Genomic DNA, 16,624 nt, shown 5'->3' on the forward strand with positions numbered 1-16,624 from the left:
GCCTGGAAAATAATTTGATATTGTAAGTCAAGAGAAGTTGAAAAAGTTTATGTCTTTTGATTAATAACTTTAGCTCTAGAAATCTATTGGAGGGGGAGTCATCAGTGTGGACAAAGATGTGAGTTAAGGATGTTTATCAAAATATTATTTATGTTGGCAAAAATTACAGCCAATAAAAAGGAAAAGGACAGAAGGAAGAAAGGAAATAACCCAAGTATTCAACAGTGAGGAAATGTTTAAAGAAGTTACCGCATGCATGTTTGATGTAACTGCATTGTTATTAAAAGCCATGTTTTTGAAGAATATTTAATGACCTGAAAAATGTTTCTGATGTAGTGAGATACAGAATTGCATATGCAATTGTAGTCTTGCCCAGTTTTGTATATACATATATATTGAATATTTATCCTGAAAAGTACATATAAAAACTTGGAAGGAAATACAAACAAGTTTAAAAGTTACTTGTAGGACTTCCCTGGTAGTCTAGCGGTTAAAACTTCTGTTGCAGGGAGCATGGGTTTGATCCGTGGTTGGGGAACTAAGATTCTGCATGCCACACAGTGTGGCCAAAAATTTTAAAAATTAATTAAAAATTATATGTGTTTGTTGAACTATTAGATAATTTTTATTTTCTTCTTTGTCTCAAAGTATTTGTCAAATTTCTATAATGATTATATTATTTTAAACAATAATGGGTTTCTCATTTATTCTATAGTCAATAGTGAAAAGACCCAGGCCAGGCCTTTGAGGACCTTCCAGTTTGCAGGAGAAACAGCCAAGCAAATAGGGACAGGAAGTTATGCTACAGAATGCAATTATTCCTCCTCCCCTGGAAACTTTTGAAGACCTAGGAGGAAAGAGGAACCAAGCATTTTGGTTGCTGATGATTTGGGCTCTGGGTTGAATAGACTATCTATTGTGAAAGTGTATTGTGCAAAAAGAGAATGGGGCTTTTTGTGAAGGGAGATAAAGAGGGTGTGGGGTGGGAACTGGGAGGGTGGGGGAGGAGGAGGCAGGCCTGGAAGCCGGGTGAGTGGATTGTGAGCAGAGCTGTCCTGAAGGTCCCCCTAAGTCATCCTCCCCAACCTTCACCTGGGTCCCAGTGTCCAGGGCTAGCAGATTACCTGGCTTTGCATTCTTAACAGGGGCTCTTAATGCTCTTGTCAGTGTTTATCGTCCATAAGAACAGGTGAATGAATGAGCATGGAACATCAGGGATCACCCTCATGAATTTCCTTTAAGGCATTAATTAAACATGTTGTCTGAAGAAGAAAGACTCCATTGTGAAACCACAATGATGAGCGAGGCCGGAGGGGAATTGAACATCTCCTCCACCAAGGCAGCAAGGTATGTTTGTGCGTGAGCATGCACGCGTGTGTCTGCAGGTCTGCATCAGGAGGGACCTGGGCTCAGGTTTGAATGTGGCATTAAGTGGAGTCTGAGGAGCTCTCGGTTATGGCGAATTGCAAGCTGTATGACCTTGTTGTTCAGTCGCTGAGTCAGGTCCAACTCTGCAACCCCATGGACTGCAGCATGCCAGGCTTCCCTGCCTGACCTTGGCCAGACTCAGTTTCTAAATGCTTCACTATTATACCTAGAAAATGGGGCTTAGGACAACCCATTCTTGGAGACCAAATAAGCTAGTGCAGATAGGATAATGCTGTGTAGGCAGCAAACACTTTGCAAACAGATCGAGCTATTAATGCCAATATTATTACTTGTAAACCCCAAGGCATCACCATTTGGCAGGGCTTGGAGAAGTGTACCTTAGGCTAATGGCTTGGCTGATGGCTTTGCTGTGGTCTTTCTTCATACAGGAACTCTTTTTTGGTCCTTTATTTTGGTCCTTTTGCCTGTATTCTTCACTTCATAAACAAATATTTATTGAGAACCCACAATGTGCTGGGTATCCTTACAGGTCTTCCAGGTAACCAAGGGTGGCTGATGTGACTAGCGATGACTGCTACACAAATAGAAGAGGGGTGCCCAACTTTTCTCTTTGAGAAAAAAGGTGATGTTTAAACTGAGTCTTGAAAGTGGGAAGCTGCTCAGCATAGCGAGGGGGACAGGACTGTGAGCAAGGAACAGACTTTAGGAAGTTACTTAACCTCCCCAGGGCACCATTTCCTGCTCTGAAGAATCCTGCTTGGCCTCAGAATGAGACAATACATTCAAGGCACCCAGCACAGTGCCTGGCCTTTAGTGGGTCCTGAAAAAAGTCAGTCCTTTGTCTCCTCTGTATCAAAATCACTTCCTCTTTGAAGCTTACTTCCTGTTCACATTTTGTTCTTTTTCCCAGTTCCTGAAGATATACTGACTTTTGGCTTGGGCTGTAAGTTACTCAGCCTGTTTCCCAGGATTCAGAAAATAACTTTAAAAGTGGATCACAAACAAAAGCCCAATGAATTCAAAGTGCAAATGTCATGTGGATCATATCCTTTGTTCACAATATGCTAACACTAGAAATTATTGTTAGAAATGGACTATTTAAAATTCTCCCAAATAAGCTTTTGGATAAAGGAGAAAATCAGGAATGAAGTAGAGTTTGTGTGTGTGTGAGCTTCACTGCCTTTATTTTTTATTTTTTATTTTTGCGTGAGTATAGTTTTCTTTGGGGGGGCGTGTGTGTGTCTAACTTTTTTTTTTTTGAAGTGTAGTTGATTTACAATATGGTGTTAGTTCCAGGTATACCACACAATGATTCAGTTATATATACTAGGAGTTGTGTTAATTTAGAAAGAAAGATAAAGAGTCACACCTAGGAAAACCAACAATATGTACACAAAGCTTTACTCAAAATTTTACTTAGTTTTTAAAGTGATTTTAATATTAAATCCAGAGAAATTTAAACAAGCAAAATACTCATTAAATACTTTAGAAATACATGAAAACAAAACCCCAAATAAAGATGAGGAAGGAAGAGGTCAGAAAAGAAACAGAAAAAAAAATTTAAAAAATAGAAAAACAGTACATAACACGTACATCCTTGAGTTGATTCTTTATGTAAAAAACGAGATCTAAATAATACAAAGGACAAATATAATGAAGGGAAAAAAAAAGAAATAAAACTTAGGGTGAAACGGTAGAAATGACAAAAAACAGACTTAAAAAATATAAAAGAATATGTGAGATTGTAGACAAATTTGAATATTTCTGAGATAATTTTCTGGGGGAAAAAATAGAGAAGTTTCTCTGACAGAAGCAGAAGCAGAAAATTTAAGCCACCTCCTTCAGCTTCTGTTCAAAATCAGCGGACAGAGCGTCTGCCCCTGACCAGCTTTCTGAAACTGCACTTTTTCTCGGCAGCATTTCGCACCATCTGATATGACATATGCCTAATTGCTTACTTGTTTCCCTTCTCTTCCCACTAGAATACCAGCTTCCTAAGAAGAGAGAACTTTAGTGTTTTTAATTAAACTTTTTATTTTGAGAGAATCGTGATTTTTTAAAAAATAAGCATTATATTTTGAGATTATTGTATGAAAACTATCTGGGAATTCCCTGGCAGGCTAGTGGTTAGGACTGTGCCCTTTCACTGGCGTGGCTGGAGTTCAATTCCTGGTGGAGGAACTAAGATCCCACAAGGCGAGAGGAGCTGTCAAAAGGAAAAAAAAAAAAGAAAGCTATTTTACTTGCTGCTGTATCCCTATGTATAAACCTGGGCCTGAAGCATATCAGACACTTGAAATAAATACTAGTTTAATGAATAAATAAGTTAAGGAGGAATTTAAGACAGATATCAAGAATGCTGTGCCCCAAAGTTGTGAGTTCAAATGATTTTACTGGGGAAGAGGGTTTATCTTCTAAAGTTTTGAAGCATGGGATATATAAACTAATCCAGAATATAGCATTTTCTCTATGAAGAAATCTATAATTTTTTTTCCTAAGGTTAAAAGAAAAGATGACTAGGGAGAGACATTTTTTATGCCTAGTGCAAAGGCTAAATGATGTAAAGATGGAAAGGTCAATTTAATTTACAGGCTTAATGAAAATCCAAATGTGATTTTTAACTTTTCAAAAAAAAGGAAAAGATTATAAAATTCATTAACTCATTTAGCAGAATAAAGAAGTAGAATTTCAACGAAAGTTTTGTAAAATGAGAGTGAGGATGAGGGAATAGAATTTCTAGCCACAAAACATATTAGGAAATTGTGATGTTTAAAATTGTGTGGTATGAGGACAAAAATTTGTAGTTGTCTTAGTAGTTTAAAATAGGACTTTTAGAATGAGACAATGCAGGGAAAGAAAGGGTAATTTAGAAAATTATTTTGAGCTAACTAGCTGGCAATTTGGGAAAAAAATTGTATCCTCATCTCACATAATACAACAAATGTATTTTATTTGGACATAATAATAGCAATAATAATAAAGACCAAAGGTAAAAATGTTGTGAGGGAAAGAAAATAGACAGTTTCAAACACCTGGAGAAGAAATGACTCCCTAAGCTTAGAACCAAAGGGAGAAATCAAGGAAAAAGAGAACATTTTAGGTTGTATAAATAAGTCAAACTTTACATGGTAAGAAAACAAAAATGATCTCTAAATGATACATTGGGGGTTTCTTGTTTGTTTTTGAAAACTACGTATTTATTTATCTGTGTCAGTCCCAGTTGCAGCATGCAGGATCTTCGCTATGTCAAGCGGAATCCTCCTTCTGGCACAGGGACTCTAGTTGTAGTTGTAGCTTAGTTGCTCTGAGGCATCTGGGATCTTAGTTCCCTGGTCACGGATCGAACCAGACACTGTCCCCTGCATTGGAAGGCAGGTTCTTAACCAGTAGACCACCAGGGAAGTCCCTCTAAGATGTATTGTTAAGCAAAGAAGGCAAGTTGCAGTTAGTATGATGTTCACATAAAGAAGAAAAATGTACACAAAACAAAACTGTATTTTTGTAAATGTATTAGGTGTGTAAATACCTAGAAGGTGGTCAGGATGAATGTACACAAACTGATAGCATTTAGAGTGGGCCAGCAGTGCCCACAGGACTGGAAAAGGTCAGTTTTCATTCCAGTCCCAAAGAAAAGCAATGCCAAAGAATGCTCAAACTACCACACAATTGCACTCATCTCACATGCTAGTAAAGTAATGCTCAAAATTCTCCAAGCCAGACTTCAGCAATACGTGAACCGTGAACTTCCAGATGTTTAAGCTGGTTTTAGAAAAGGCAGAGGAACCAGAGATCAAAATGCCAACATCCACTGGATCATGGAAAAAGCAAGAGAGTTCCAGAAAAACATCTATTTCTGCTTTATTGACTATGCCAAAGCCTTTGACTGTGAGGATCACAATAAACTGTGGAAAATTCTGAAAGAGATGGGAATACCAGACCACCTGACCTGCCTCTTGAGAAATCTGTATGCAGGTCAGGAAGCAACAGATAGAACTGGACATGGAACAACAGACTGGTTCCAAATAGGAAAAGGAGTACGTCAAGGCTGTATATTGTCACCCTGCTTATTTAACTTACATGTAGAGTACATCATGAGAAATGCTGGGCTGGAAGAAGCACAAGGTAGAATCAAGATTGCCGGGAAAAATATCAATAACTTCAGATATGCAGATGACACCACCCTTATGGCAGAAAGTGAAGAGGAACTAAAAAGCTTCTTGATGAAAGTGAAAGAGGAGAGTGAAAAAGTTGGCTTAAAGCTCAACATTCAGAAAACTAAGATCCTGGCATCCAGTCTCATCACTTCATGGCAAATAGATGGGGAAACAGTGGAAACAGTGTCAGACTTTATTTTTGGGGGCTCCAAAATCACTGCAGATGGTGACTGCAGCCATGAAATTAAAAGACGCTTACTCCTTGGAAGGAAAGTTATGACCAACCTAGATAGCATATTAAAAAGCAGAGACATTACTTTGCCAACAAAGGTCCATCTAGTCAAGGCTATGGTTTTTCCCGTGGTCATGTATGTGAGAGCTGGACTGTGAAGAAAGCTGAATGCCAAAGAAATGATGCTTTTGAACTGTGGTGTTGGAGAAGAGTCTTGAGAGTCCCTTGGACTGCAAGGAGATCCAACCAGTCCATTCTAAAGGAGATCAGTCCTGGGTGTTCATTGGAAGGACTGATGCTGAGCTGAAACTCCAATATTTTGGCCACCTGATTCGAAGAGTTGACTCATTGGAAAAGACTCTGATGCTGGGAGGGATTGGGGGCAAGAGTAGAAGGGGACGACAGATGATGAGATGGCTGGATGGCATCACTGACTCGATGGACATGAGTTTGAGTGAACTCCGGGAGTTGGTGATGGACAGGGAGGCCTGGCATGCTGTGATTCATGGGGTCGCAAAGAGTTGGACACGACTAAGGGACTGAACTGGACGGCACATTTGATTTATTTGAACTGTAAGGGTTTTAATATCATACAATAAGAGCACACTCGCTTTGTTGTTGTTCAGTTGCTAAGTCATGTCCGACTCTTAGCCACCCCAGGGACTGCAGCACGCCAGGCTTCCCTGTCCTTCAGCATCTCCCTGAGTTTGCACTAACTCATGTCCATTGAGTTGGTGCTACCATCCAACTGTCTCATCCTCGATCGCCCCCTCCTCCTCCTCATACTCATAAATCACTTGTATAGTTTTAAAAGAAAAAGTGATGACAAAACTAAAAAAGACAGTGTTGAATATGTTTAATACCTTAAAAAATTACATAAAGATATTTTTAGGTAAATGATTTTTTAAACTGTAAAATCCCAATAGATAAATCATTAAAAGTTACATGAGTCAGGTCACTGAACAGAAAATACCAGAAACAAAACTAGAAGAAAATGTTTGCACTCATGTCATTTGAATAAATCCAGATTGAAACCTGGCACTGAAGGTTAGGGTTCCACCTTCTCTTCTGGACCAAGGACCTGCTCAATTTTTGGGGAAACAGGCAGCTTAGGGGAACCTGCAGCAGAGGGGAGAATGGGAGACCCAACTTAAATTCTCTCAACTGGACATTTTGTTGGTGTTGGATGCTAACCCTTTCCTCTGGGGTGGCTGGTCCTACTTTACCTCCTTGCCTTTTCTGCAAGAGAGTGCGATTCAGGGAGAAAGGAAGCAGAGAACTGGTGGCATGGCCTAGTCTGCAGACAAAACTGGGGATATTTGGTCTAGTGCCCTCGTGCAAGTGCCCTTCTTGGGGACTGAGCTCCAGAGCATGGGGGAAAGGTTAGCTTTTGGGCTTCCTCAAGCTGAGAAGAAACCATGGGAAGAGGTGAGCGGGACTGATGAACACAAGGGATATTGAAGCAGTTGGGGTAGAGTGGAAACCCTCACTTTTACCCCTTGGGACATTCTCTTTTGCTGTTTAGATCCTCAGCTCTGTCCACTCTTGAGCCACACAAGTCTACACTGCGTGGTCCCGCGCACACTGGAGCTGCTTGTGGACCTGCCCACGGTGACCTCTTTTGCTGCATTGGTACAACCTGGGTTTCTCCTTGGAAGAAAAGCTATGACAAACTTAGGCAGTGTATTAAAAAGCAGAGACATTACTTTGCCAACACAGGTCCATCTAGTCAAAGCTATGGTTTTTCAAGTAGTCATGTATGGATGTGAGAGCTGGACTATAAAGAAGGCTGAACGCTGAAGAATTGATGCTTTTGAACTGTGGTGTTGGAGAAGACTCTTGAGAGTCCCTTGGACTGCAAGGAGATCAAACCAGTCAATCCTAAAGAAAATCAACCCTGAATATTCATTGAAAAGACTGAAATTGAAGCTGAAACTGCAATAGTTTGGCCACCTGATGCGAAGAGCTGACTCATTTGTAAAGACCCTGATGCTGGGAAAGATTGAAGGCAGGAGAAGGGGCAACAGAAGACGAGATGGTTGCATGGCATCACCAACTCAATGGACAGGAGTTTGAGCAAATTCCAGGAGATAGTGAAGGACAGGGAAGCCTGGTGTGCTGAAGTCCATGGGGTCACAAAGAGTCAGACATGACTTAGCGACTGAACAACAACACAACCTGGGTTGAAACCCAGCTCTGCCTGCTACCTACTTGACACTGGGAAAGTAACCTAACCTTCCTGAACTCATTTTTCCCTTTTTAAAAAGCATTCTTTATTCATTATTATTGTGATTTAATTTATGAGTTATTTGGCTGTGTCAAGTTTCAGTTTTGGCACGTGGGATCCTCCTTTTGGCATGTGGGATATTTTGTTGCAGCTTGTGGGTGTCTCTAGCTGTAGTGTGGGCTTAGTTGCCCTGCAGCCTCTGGGATCTTAGTTCCTCAACCAGGGATCAAACTTGTGTCCCCCTGCATTGGGAGGCAGATTCTTAACTACTGGACCACTAGGGAAGTCCCCCACTTTTCTAAATGAAAGGCCAGAACAGAGCTCCGCTTAGGGTGTGCGGAGGGTTTAATGAGACTGTGAAGCATCAGAACCGAGTCAGGCAGAGTAAAGGGCTAGCAAATGATAGGTGGTTCATTGTTCGCTAAAGGCCTGACCTCTTACAGCACAACACAGGTCATGGATTTGAACTTGTACATGTCATGGCTGCTGCCCATCTCTACTTACATGTGCTCTTTACGTGTCACTTGTCCGAAATAGACAAGTCTCCATGCCTAACCTGTCCCATGCACTGGGCTCCTGTCAATGGCACTGCATCCAAGACCAGCCAGAAACCTGGCTTTCGTGCTAAGTCTCTTCAGTTGAGTCTGACTCTTTGCCACCCCATGGACTGTAGCTCACCAGGCTCTTCTGTCCATGGGATTTCCCAGGCAAGAATCCTGGAGTGGGTTTCCATTTCTTCCTCCAGGGGATCTTCCCAACCCAGGGATGGAATCTGCATCTTTATGTCTCCTGCATTGGCAGGTGGGTTCTTTACCACTAGCGCCACCTGGGAAGCCCAGAAACCTGGCACTCCTCTTTAAACCTCAGTGCCCAAGACACATGGATTCCACCGTGGAAATACCTTTCAGGTATTCATTACCCTACTTGCACAAGTCTGATTTGGCTGCTAGTATTTCCCTCCTCTGTAACAGTCTTCTTATTCTTTTTAGTATTTTTATTTATTTACTTATTTGGCTGCACCAGGTCTGCACCAGGTCCTAGTTGTGGCACACTTTTAGTGGCAGGATGTGGGATCCTTAGCCTGGCATGCGAACTCCTAGTTGTAACAGCCTTCTAATTACTCTCTCTGCATCTACCCTGGACTCCTCAGAGCCATTCTTTAAAAAAAAAAACATCCTCTTGATGGCTTACAGCCTTTTAATGGCTTCCTGCTGGCCTTAGGATAAATCAAAATAAATAGTAAAAATTATTGAGCAGTCACATTGTTCCCTTACTGTCTGTGGGGATTTGTTTCCACGATGCTCAAGTCTCATATACAAAATGGCATGATCTCTGCATATAACCAGCTTCCCTGGTGGGTCAATCGGTAAAGGTAGGAGACCCAGGTTCGGTCCCTGGGTCGGGAAGATCCGCTGGAGAAGGAACTGGCATCCCACTCCAGTATTCTTGCCTGGAGCATCCCATGGACAGAGGAGCCTGGTGGGCCATAGTCCACAGGGGTCACAAAGAGTCAGACACGACTGAGAGACTAACACACAAGTACATTCGCCTCTGTACTTTAAGTCAATTGTAGATTACTTGTAATATCTAAGTAAATGTGAAATCTATGCAAATAGTTATCAATACAATGTAAAAGCTATGTAAATAGTCACTGGGTTGACAAATTCAAGTTTTGTTTTGGGGAACTTTCTGGGTTTGTTTGTTTTTTTCAAATATCCGAGGTGGATTGAATCTGGGAATGCTGAGCCTGGAGATGTGGAAGGCTGGCTGTGTTGTGTGCCAGGCACTGTGTGAAATGTTACACTCTATCTATCTCTTTCAACTCTGGAAACCCAGCCAGCATGCCAGGTCACCTTCAACAAGTTAATTTAGTGACTCAGTTTATTATCTGCTAAGTGGTAATACCTTATCTCTTAGGAATATTGTAAGGATTAAATTAGTTATGTCCTGTAAAGTTCTTGGAAAAAATGCCTGGCTTGTATTAAGTGCTTATTAAATTCAGCTAGGTGTTGGAGAAGATGCCCCATTTGCAGCTATGAAAACGGAAACAGGTTTAGAAACTCACCCAAGGGACTTCCAGGTGGTCCAGTGGCTAAGACTCTGTGCTTTCAATGCAGGGCCCTGGGTTCGATCCCTAGTCAGGGAACTAGATTCCACATGCTGCAACTAAAGATCCTGCATCCTCCAACAAACATTGAAGATTGTGAGTGCTGTGACTAAGACTCAGTGCAGCCAAATAAACAAGTATTAAAAACAAAAGAAAAGATATTCACCCAAGGCCCCACAGAGAGTAAACGACCCCATCAGTATTCATACCCAAGCCTATCGAGGCCCATCCCTGAGCTGAGTCTTCGAGGAGACTCGCAGGCCATTTCCTGTTACTCGCTGTCCTCTTCCAAAGTCCCCCCACCTGCTGTACTCACTGCAGCCCCTAAATGCTCCTCAATTCCGCACCTGTGTCCTTCACATGCTGTCCCGTCTCTTGTGGGCCTTTGTCTCCTCCAGGAGGCCCTCCCTGGACACCAGATCAGGTTGTTGCAGGTGTGCATGCTCAGTCACTCAGTCATGTCTGATGCTTTATGACCCCATGGACTGCAGCTCACCAGGCTCCTCTGCCCATGGAACTTCCCAGGCAAGGATACCTCCAGCTTCTGCTCCTCCTGAATGTGCAGGGGCTATAGTGGTGACTGCCAGAGCATGTAGGCAGACCCTCCTCGCCTTCGAGGGATGGGGTGTGCTGGCCCAGCGGTGTTTCTTTTCTTCTTCTGTGCTTCCTAGGTGGCTCAGTGGAAAAAGAATCTGCTGGCCAGCGCAGGAGATGCAGGGGATGTGGGTTTAATCCCTGGGTCGGGAAGATCTCTTGGAGGAGGAAACGGCAACCCACCCCAGTATCCTTGCCTGGGAAATGCCACGGACAGAGGAGCCTGGTGGGCTACAGTCCACGGGGTTGCAAAAAGTCAGACACGACTGAGCGTGCACGTATTATTGCAGGAAAGATAATGGGGCCCAAGAGGTTGGTCACATCCCAGGGTCTGGGAACGGCTGCCAAGTCTCGGTCCTTGGCTTCCCGCAGGAAAGAATTTAAGAAAGAGCTACAGAAGAGTGAAGAAAGGTTTATTCAGGGAGAAAACACACTCCCTAGACAGAGTGTGGGCCATCTTGGAAGGCAAGAATGGCAAGAGACCTCTGGGTATGGGGTTGTCAGTGTTTATAGGGGTGGGTTAGTTCATAGGCTAATGAATAGGAGCTGAAGCTCCAATATTTTGGCCACCAGATGAGAAGAGCCGACTCATTGGAAAAGACCGTGATGCTGGGAAAGTGAAGGCAAAAGGAGAACGGGGTGGCAGAGGATGAGATGGTTAGATAGCATCATCAACTCGATAGACATGAATCTGAGCAAACTCCAGGAGATAGTGGAGGACAGAGGAGCCTGGCTTGCTGCAGTCCACGGGGTTGCAAAGAGCTGGACAGCACCTAGTGACTGAGCAACGAGTGGGAGGAGTGTTCCACCTATTTTGGGGAAGGGGTGGGGATTTTCAGGCATTGGGCCACCGCCCGCTTTTTGGCCTTTACGGTCCTGGCATCTGTGGGTGTGTCATTTAATGTTTTGATGTGTTACAATGAACATATACTGAGCACCATCTGGGACCTAGCTGGTTCTAATCAGCTTATGTCATGTCCTTGGGCTATGCCATTCTCTCAAAGGTTGTGCCCTGTCCCCTTCCTGTCTCATTCTGTCCCTCTCATCGGCCCATTCCCCCCACTTCTTGGCAACACTTTGCACATTAGCAGTTATTGAATTGATCATTACACTGTGTTTCCTGTCTGTCTTCCCTGGCTTGCGGTGAGGGTGGGACCACGTCTATCTTAAAACCTCCAGTGCTTAATCAGTACTTATAGAATGAATGAATGAACCCCAGAGATCTCAATCATCCTTGTCAAGTAGGTGCTGCAAAGCTCTTTTCTAAGAGGGACGTTGGCAATGAGGGGAAATTTGATTAAAGACCCAAGCCAGGGAGAGGTCTAGGACAAGAGAGAGGGGGCTCATTGGTACAAGGGACTGCGGGGACCAAGTGGAAAGAGGTATCAAAGCATAGAAGGCAACAAAGTCATGGTCAGCATCTTGCTCCAGTGCCAAAGCCAGGGGCTGGAGTGGGGAAAGCTGACTGGAGAGGGTCTGGCACATGATAAGTGCCCCCAAAATGGGGGCCATTCCTATTAATAAAATAATAATCTTCATGGAGCTCCTGAGAAACGTTGTTTTATTTAGAAAAATGAAAAGGGGAGTAACATGAACCAAAATATAAAGTGCAAAGCATTTCTGTATGGTCAGAGTGGAAACAAGGGTGTAACCATGGAAAAATTCTGGGTGCTGAGTCTGGAAAGGGAGACTGTGGCCAGAATGGAATGGTCTTGGATGCTGTGTTGAGGTATCTGGGCTTTATCTTGTAAATTAGTGATCCCCAAAATGCTTTTCTTAAATTACACTGGATAAGAAGGGCTTCAGTGTCAAATAAGTGAAAGTGAAAGTCGCTCAGTTGTGTTCAACTTCTTGTGACCCCACGGACTCTACAGTCCATGGAATTCTCCAGGCCAGAATACTGGAGTGTGTAGCCTTTCCCTTCTCCAGGGGATCTTCCCAACCCAGGGATCAAACCCAGGTCTCCTGCATTGCAGGTGGATTCTTTACCAGCTGAGCCACAAGGAAAGCCCAGGAATATTGGAGTGGGTAGCCTATCCCTTCTCCAGCAGATCTTCCCGACCTAGGAATTGAATCAGGGTCTCCTGCATTGTAGGCATATTCTTTACCAACTGAGCTATCAGGGAGGCCCAGTGTCAAATAACGTTACAACAAATGCTACATGATATCACTTATACAGTAAGTCCCCTGCATACTAACAAGTTCTGTTCCAAGAGGAGAGCATGTTCATAAGTCAAATTTGTCTGTAAGACCAACAAAGTTAGCCTTGGTACCCAACTACACTGTCAGCTATATAGTTCAGTTCAGCTCAGTTCAGTTGCTCAGTTGTGTCTGACTCTTTGCGACCCCATGAATCGCAGAACACCAGGCCTCCCTGTCCATCACCAATACCCAGAGTTCATCCAAACTCATGTCCATCGAGTTGGTGATGCCATCCAGCCATCTCATCCTCTGTCGTCCCCTTCTCCTCCTGCGCCCAATCTCTCCCAGCATCAGGGTCTTTTCCAGTGAGTCAATTCTTCGCATGAGGTGGCCAAAGTATTGGAGTTTCAGCTTTAGCATCAGTCCTTCCAATGAACACCCACGACTGATCTTTAGAACAGACTGGTTGGATCTCCTTGCAGTCCAAGGGACTCTCAAGACTCTTCTCCAACACCATAGTTCAAAAGCATCAATTCTTCGGTGCTCAGCGTTCTTCATGGTCCAACTCTCACATCCATACATGACTACTGGAAAAACCATAGTCTTGACTAGATGGACCTTTGTTGGCAAAGTAATCTCTCTGCTTTTGAATATGCTATCTAGGTTGGTCATAACTTTACTTCCAAGGAGTAAGAGTCTTTTAATTTCATGGCTGCAATCGCTAGCTGCAGTGATTTTGAGCCCAAAAAGATAAAGTCTGACACTGTTTCCACTATTTCCCCATCTATTTGCCATGAAGTGATGAGACCGGATGCCATGATCTTAGTTTTCTGAATGTTGAGCTTTAAGCCAACTTTTTCACTCTCCTCTTTCACTTTCATCAAGAGGCTTTTTAGTTCCTCTTCACTTTCTGCCATAAGGGTAGTGTCATCTGCATATCTGCCATAAGAGTAGTGTCATCTGCATATTTGAGGTTATTGATATTTCTCCCGGCAATCTTGATTCCAGCTTGTGCTTCTTCCAGCCCAGCATTTCTCATGATGTACTCTGTATATGTTAAATAAGCAGGGTGACAATATACAGCCTTGATGTACTCTTTCTCCTATTTGGAACCAGCCTGTTGTTCCATGTCCAGTTCTAACTGTTGCTTCCTGACCTGCATATAGGTTTCTCAAGAGGCAGGTCAGGTGGTCTGGTATTCCCACCTCTTTCAGAATTTTCCACAGTTTATTGTCATCCACACAGTCAAAGGCTTTGGCATAGTCAATAAAGCAGAAATAGATGTTTTTCTGGAACTCTCTTGCTTTTTCGATGCTCCAGCAGATGTTGGCAATTTGATCTCTGGTTCCTCTGCCTTTTCTAAAACCAGCTTGAACATCTGGAAGTTCACGGTTCATGTATTGCTGAAGCCTGGCTTGGAGAATTTTGAGCATTACTTTACTAGCATGTGAGATGAGTGCAATTGTGCAGTAGTTTGAGCATTCTTTGGCCTTGCCTTTCTTTGGGATTGGAATGAAAACTGACCTTTTTCAGTCCTGTGGCCACTGCTGAGTTTTCCAAATTTGCTGGCATATTGAGTGCAGCACTTTCACAGCATCGTCTTTCAGGATTCGAAGTAGCTCAACTGGAATTCCATCACCTCCACTAGCTTTGTTCATAGTGATGCTTCCTAAGGCCCACTTGACTTCACTTTCCAGGATGTCTGGCTCTAGATGAGTGATCACACCATCGTGATTATCTGGGTCATGAAGATCTTTTTTGTACAGTTCTTCTGTGTATTCTTGCCACCTCTTCTTAATATCTTCTGCTTCTGTTAGGTCCATACCATTTCTGTCCTTTATTGAGCCCATCTTTGCATGAAATGTTCCCTTGGTATCTCTAATTTTCTTGAAGAGATCTCTAGTCTTTCCCATTCTGTTGTTTTCCTCTATTTCTTTGCACTGATCCGCTGAGGAAGGCTTTCTTATCTCTCTTTGCTATTCTTTGGAGCTCTGCATTCAGATGCTTATATCTTTCCTTTTCTCTGCTGCTTTTCACTTCTCTTCTTTTCACAGCTATTTGTAAGGCCTTCTCAGACAGCCATTTTGTTTTTCTGCATTTCTATTTCTTGGGGATGGTCTTGATCCCTGTCGCCTGTACAGTGTCAAGAACCTCCATCCATAGCTCATCAGGTACTCTGTCTACCAAATCTAGTCCCTTAAATCTATTGCTCACTTCCACTGTATAATCATAAGGGATTTGATTTAGGTAATACCTGAATGGTCTAGTGGTTTTCCCTACTTTCTTCACTTTAAGTGAATTTGGCAATAAGGAGTTCATGATCTGAGCCACAGTCAGCTCCCGGTCTTGTTTTTGCTGACTGTATAGAGCGTCTCCCTCTTTGGCTGCAAGAATGTAATCAGTCTGATTTCATTGTTGACCATCTGGTGATATCCATGTGTAGAGTCTTCTCTTGTGTTTTTGGAAGAGGGTGTGTGTTCTCTTGGCAAAAGTCTATTATCCTTTGCCCTGGTTCATTCTGTACTCCAAGGCCAAATTTGCCTGTTACTCCAGGTGTTTCTTGACTTCCTACTTTTGCATTCCAGTCCCCTATAATGAAAAGGACATCTTTTTTGGGTGTTAGTTCTAAACGGTCTTGTAGGTCTTCATAGAACGATTCAACTTCAGCTTCTTCAGTGTTACTGGTTGGGGCATAGACTTGGATTACCGTGATACTGAATGGTTTGCCTTGGAAATGAACAGAGATCATTCTGTCTTTTTTGAGATTGCATCAAGTACTGCATTTCGAACTCTTTTGTTGACCAGCTATATAGTACTGTACTTTAATAGGGTTATAACAATTTTCACAGACCTTACAAAGGACTGGGAAAAGACTCCTGGAGGGCACAAACAGAACCTTGTGCGCACCAGGACCCAGGAGAAAGGAGCAGTGACCCCACAAGAGATTCTCCCAGACTTGCCCATGAGTGTCCAGGAGTCTCCAGCAGAGGCTTGGGTCTGTAGAGGCCTGCTGCAGGGTTGGGGGCAGTGAGTACAGCAGTGCATGCATGGGATCTTTTGAAGGAGGTTGCCATTATCTTCATTACCTTCTCCATAGTTTGGCCCCAGGTAAACAGCAGGGAGGAAACACAGCCCCACCCATCAGCAGGAAATTGGATTAAAGATTTACTGAGCATGGCCCTGCCCATCAGAACCAGAGCCAGTTTCCCCCTCAGTCAGTCTCTCCTATCAGGAAGCTTCCATAAGCCTCTTATCCTTCTCCATCAGAGAGCTGACAAACTGAAAACCACAATCACAGAAAACTAACCAGTCTAATCACATGGACCACAGCCTTGTCTTAACTCAATGAAACTAAGCCATGCCGTGTATGGCCACCCAAGATGCACAGGTCATGGTGGAGAGTCCTGACAAAACGTGGTCCACTGGAGAAGGGAATGGCAAACCACTTCAGTATTCTTGCCTTGAGAGCCCCATGAACAGTATGAAAAGGCAAATAGATAGGACACTGAAAGATGAATTCCCCAGGTCAGTAAGTACCCAATATACTACTGGAGATCAGTGGAGAAATAACTCCAGAAAGAATGAAGAGACAGAGTCAAAAACAACACCCAGTTGTGGATGTGAATGGTGATGGAAACAAGGTCCGATGCTGTAAAGAGCAATATTGCATAGGAACCTGGAATGTTAGGTCCATGAATCAAGGCAAATTGGAAGCGGTCAAACAGGAGAGGGCAACAGTGAATGTCGACATTCTAGGAATCAGCAAACTAAAATGGACT

At 43.1% G+C, this 16,624-nt stretch overlaps 1 long non-coding RNA gene across 1 annotated transcript; it reads left to right on the plus strand.

Moving 5' to 3' along the window:
- The first annotated feature begins 1,029 nt into the window (after nucleotides 1-1,029).
- LOC120875625 lies at nucleotides 1,030-3,022 on the plus strand. The gene is made up of 2 exons (XR_005724005.1): nucleotides 1,030-1,347; nucleotides 1,919-3,022. It is a non-coding gene; the product is annotated as an uncharacterized LOC120875625 (long non-coding RNA).
- Nucleotides 3,023-16,624: the final 13,602 nt, after the last annotated feature.

This window comes from Oryx dammah, unplaced genomic scaffold (assembly GCF_014754425.2).
Source record: "Oryx dammah isolate SB20612 unplaced genomic scaffold, SCBI_Odam_1.1 HiC_scaffold_16, whole genome shotgun sequence".
Lineage (NCBI taxonomy): Eukaryota > Metazoa > Chordata > Mammalia > Artiodactyla > Bovidae > Oryx > Oryx dammah.